This window comes from Melospiza melodia, unplaced genomic scaffold (genome assembly GCF_035770615.1).
Source record: "Melospiza melodia melodia isolate bMelMel2 unplaced genomic scaffold, bMelMel2.pri scaffold_61, whole genome shotgun sequence".
In the NCBI taxonomy this organism is placed as follows: domain Eukaryota; kingdom Metazoa; phylum Chordata; class Aves; order Passeriformes; family Passerellidae; genus Melospiza; species Melospiza melodia.
This window is the reverse complement of record NW_026948800.1, coordinates 2,276,833-2,281,975: the sequence shown is the minus strand read 5'-3', so window position 1 is coordinate 2,281,975 and position 5,143 is coordinate 2,276,833.

The window sequence follows — 5,143 nt, the reverse complement described above, 5'->3', positions numbered from 1 at the left end:
CACTGGGGAGAGGCTCTACGAGTGTGATAAATGCAGGAAGAGGTTTCTGACCAACTCCAGTCTCCTCCAGCACTATTGGATTCACACAAAGGACAGGCCCTTCCAATGCCCCGATTGCGGGAAGGGATTCAGGCACAGCTCCACTCTCATCAGACACCGTTGCATCCACACTGGGGAGACGCCCTACAAGTGTCCCCAGTATGGGAAGAGCTTCTCCAGCAGCTCTAGCTTGACCCAACACCAACGGAGGCACCACTAAGGGAAGCCCTGCGAGTGCCTCGAGTGCAGTCAGAGCTTTGTGCTCTGCTCCAGCTCCATCCCCCACTGGAGGAGGCACTTTGGGCACAGTCCTGGTCACTCACATTCCCTGTGATCTGTTTTGGGAGCACACCTGGCTGCTTCTCCTTTTGGTTTGGCTTAAATTTTTTTCTCTTCTCCATGTCTTTGCACTCCAAAGCCAAGAGGGATCAATCTGTCACCTCAAAACCACTCAAATCCCAATGAAAACAACTGCATTTTAACCCAACAGGGCTCAATCTCACCTCAAATTGCTGGTTCCCGCCTCACAAAAACTCAATCCTGTGCCAGACTCACTCCATTCCACAGCCACCAGGGTGAGTTGGGGTTGGGAGGTGATTGGTAGAAGTGGGATCCCAATTTGGAGCAGTGGGATGGGGATTGTGTGGGGTGGCTGGGTGGGATGTATTTGACAGCAAATAAAACTTTCAGAGTTACTGATTTCTGTCCCATTCATTTTCAGTCACTTCTGTGTGCAGAGTGCTGCCTTCTCAGCTGTTTCAATTCCTATAAAAATCTCATTCTTTAAATCCTCTAACCCAGACAATTCAAAAACCAATATCCAAATAAAACCACGCACACGAAATTAGAATTTTGAAAAAAAAAATAATTTTTTAGAGTACTTAAGGATGTTAATAAAGTTTAATTGTTTGGTTCAAATGTGTGAGAAATTATAGTGGCGTTTGGTTTTGTGTTTAATATATTTGTAATAGGAATTTTTTTTACTAAGGTGTGTTAGATTCTATGATAGTTTTTTAGATATTTTTTATCTAAAGTATATTGGTTACTGAGTTAAAACTTACAAAAGGTATTTCTTTGTATATAATTTGTTTATTTATATTTTTGGTAATGTTATATTAATAGATTACTGTTGTTTTGACTTGAGTCATTATCGGAGTATTGTAAGGAAGAGTTGAAATTATATTTCATTTTATATTTCATTTTTATTCTGATGTATTTAATTTTAATTATAATTTCTTGATTTCTAATTTATTATAATTTGCTGAGAGAATAGGAAGGAAGTTCAAGGGCAGGAACATTTTTTCCTGGCTGGGAACTGGAATTCCAGACCCTGGGAGTGTGTGCTGGACCACACACACTGCAATCAAATATGGACTGGGATCAAATATGGACTAGGATCAAATATGGACTGGGATCCTATGGGTCAGGACGGCACAGAATGGGACCATAGGGATCAGGACCACACAACTTGGGATAAACTGGACTGGGATCAAATATGGGCTGGGACCATATGGAATGGGACCACAGAGATCAGGATGAGACAGACTGGGATACACTGGGTTGAGATTATACGGACTGGGCCATATGGACTGGGATTGCACAGACTGGAATGACATGGACTGGGAAAAAGCTTTGGCTACCATAGGCTACCTTTGGCTGCCATGCACGTCGGAAGGCAGCCACATCAAGTTGGCCATATCCTGTTTGGGGGTCCCATCCCCCTCTTCCCTCCGCTCTCCCGCCCCTTCCCCATCGTTCCCCCAGTCCCCAGTCCCCTCCCCCGTGCTTGGTTTTGCGGGTTCCAGGCGCCTCCTGCTCCCTTTGGGGGTCCCGACCCCCCTTTGGGTTAATTTGGGGCCCTGCCCCCTTCTCACCGCGCCCTCCCCTCCCCCCGCGGCCGGGGGGGCTCCCAGCACCCCCAGTGCCACCAGTGCGGCCCCGGCTGCCCCCGCACGCCCCATCCCCATCGCCGGGGTCACCTCCCCCTGCCCCAAATTCCGCTCCTGGCAACTGATGAGTCATCAGCGACAAACGCTCTGATTGGCTGGAAATGGCCCCTGGAGCAGCGGGACAGGCACCTTTGCAGCCTGAGCTGCCCTTGTTCCTCTCTGTCCGTGCCCGGAACACAGCAGGCAGGAGAAGGGCAGCAGGGCCCTGCGTGTCCCCGGGCTCAGGTTTTGCGCCGCTCCAGCTCCACGGAGACGCGGGTCAAGTGAAAAACACAAACAGTTTAGTAAGGGAAAGCGAAGGTAAGGGGTGAGCTGGGAGGCAGAAAAGGGGATGGGCAGGGCCTGAGGGCTGCAGGGAGGGAGGTGCCAACAGGGAGAGAGATGGCAGGAACTGCTGGAGCTTCGCACAGGCTCAGATGTGAGCAGCCAGAGCCGTGTGTGGAGCTCCAGCTGGTCACTTCTGCTCTGCAGGTGCTCCCATCTTCAATGGGCACTGGAAATCGCCGATGGACGCTGGTACATCTGACCCAGCAGATGAACAAAGTCGTGCACATCTTCTTTCAAAGGTATCTAAAGCAGTTTGCTCATGCATGATGGATTCTCATCTTCCTTCAGGGCTTGAGGAGCTGGAAGAGTGGAACAGAGCCAAGGTCAGAGGCCAGATTGAGGGAATCCAAGGAAAGCCTCCTGCCAGGGCCATCCCAGCCAGCTCTTGCCATGGCCAGGAGGGAGCAGGAGACAAGGGCTTCGGCCGGAAGATGCTGGCCACGGATCTCCCCCGTGTCCCCGAAAGTTCTCCGGGCTGTGCCCTGGCCGCCCCTGGTCCGCACAGGCAGCAGAGCCCTGCGCAGCCCGGGCACGGATTGTAGCCGCGGAGCCGGGATGTGCAGCTGCCCCCGGCAGTGCTCGCTGCCACGTGGCTGCCCTGACTCACCCTCAGTGAGGACCCGGAGCTCCTCCTGCTGCCCCCTCACGAGCACTCCGGCCACCCCTGGCAAGACAGAGCATGTGGCGGCGCCAGGCGGCACAGCTGCCCGACACGGGCTCTGCCAGCCCTGCAGCCGCACGCCCTCCTGGCGGGCAGGGCTGCTGCCGGGCCCTGCCGCGCGCTGCCGCCCCATCCAGAGGGCACGGCTGCGGGAGGGCGGCGGCAGCAATGCCCAGGGCGGGCGGGGCTGCAGCGGCCCGGGCGCGGCTCCCGCTGTAGCCGGGGCAGCAGCCGGGCCGGGGGCAGGGAGGGGCGCGGGGCTGCCGGCTCACCCATGGACCTGACGGCCGCCTCTCGTAGGGGCCTCTGTGGGCTCTGCAGGTGCGGCAGGGCCCAGCGCAGGTGCTCGGCCGCTCGGATCTCGTCCTGCAGCACTGCAGGGAGTGCCGGCAGGGAAGGCTCGGCGCGGGCTCTGCCCCTGGGCAGAGTACTATACAGTAAACAGTACTATAATGTCAGAAATGAGAAGCATGACTAGGTCATTATTCAAGCAGCAATCAATTTACTTTTACTTTTTCTATACCTTAAACTCTAAAATGCTAAACTTTCCTCCACTTAGTTTAAGGTGTGTCTGTTTTATACTATGAATCTGTATTCTCGCTTCTGGCACCTAAGTTTGGAAGCCCTTTCCAAGATCTCCGATCAAATCCTGTGTTTAATTCTAAGCCTTGGCTTACAGGCCCAAAGATCTGAGATTTCCCTGCATTTGGGTTTCCAACAACACTGATGCTGTTAGTTCCAGAGTGCCCAGGATCCCTCTTGGAAGTCAACTCTGGCAGGAACAAGGCGGCTGCCAGGGGGCTGCTTGTGGCCTCTGACAGCCCATTGCTCAGGGCTTGCCAGCGCCCCAGCCCCTCAGGGGCTGCCCCAGCCCGGCCAAGCTGCCCGGCAGCAGCGCCGCAGCCCCACAGCAGCTCCAGAGCAGCCCCATCCAGAGGCACCTGGGAGCCCTCAGCAAGGCAGCCAGCAGCGCATGGGCAGGAGGATACAGAGGGTGGTTCCTGCCTGGCACAGGGCTTGTGGCCATCTCCAGGCACTGCTCTGGCAGGGATCCCCACAGCCCCGGCCCCTGCCCACCCGCTCTGTCACCAGCACAAAGGCTTCAGCAGAACCACCACAGGACAAGGGGCTTCTGGCCATTTTCCCTTGACCACTGCACGCCTGGGCAGCTGCCTGAGCCAAGGTACCTTTCTCCCCCTCTTCCCCTATGCCCTGCAGACCCTGGGTAGCAAAAGAAAGCTCCTGGGAGTCTGTGTATTATAACACACTCTATATTCATATACTAAAGAAAAAAAAAAACAAAAAACAAAAAACAAAAAGAAGAAAAGAACAATCTTGAAGAAATGGAAAATTCCCGCTGGCTCAGGTGGCCCCAGCAGACAGAGCCTCTGGCATCAGCTCTCTGCAGAGCTGCAGCAGCGCAGCCAGCCGAGCCCCGACAGATGAGGCCGTGTCCTCCATGTCCTGCGGAGCTGATCTTGCAGCCTCTGGAAGAGGGAATCTGGCTCACTCTGCAGTGCCTGGAGGCCATACAGTGTTTCTAGTGCCACGTCCGACACGGCACTGCTGATGTCCTTGGTCAGAAGTTCAAGGGCTGCAAGAGAGGGGGACAGAGCCACGGTCAGATCCTGGATCTGCGGGGAGCCAAGGAGAGCCCCCTGCCAGGGCCATCCCAGCCGGCTCTAGCCATGGCCAGGAGGGAGCAGGGACCAAGGGCACCGGCCCGAAGCTGCTGGCCACGGATCCCCAAGGTGGCCCTGAAATCTCTGTGTGCTCTGCCCACGCCGCCCCATGTCTGCACAAGGAGCAGAGCCCTCTGCAGCCGGGGCAGGGCTTGCAGCTCCCCCGGCAGCCCCTGCTGTCAGCCCGCTGCCCTCACTCACCACTGCAGATCAGCCGCAGCTCTTGCTGCTGCCCCCTCAGGCGCCGCCCGGCCATGCCTGTGAACACAGAGCCTGTCACGGCCCCAGCGGCACAGCTCCCTGCCAGCGGCGCTGCCGGCGCTGTGGCCACACGGGCTGCTGGCCCGGCAGGGCTCAGCCCGGCCCTTGCCGCACGCTGCCGCCCCAGGGCACGGCTGCCAGAGGGCGGCAGCAACGCCCAGGCCAGGCGGGGCTCCACGCCGCCCCAGGGCACGGCTGGCGCTGCCGGGGCAGCAGGCGGGGCT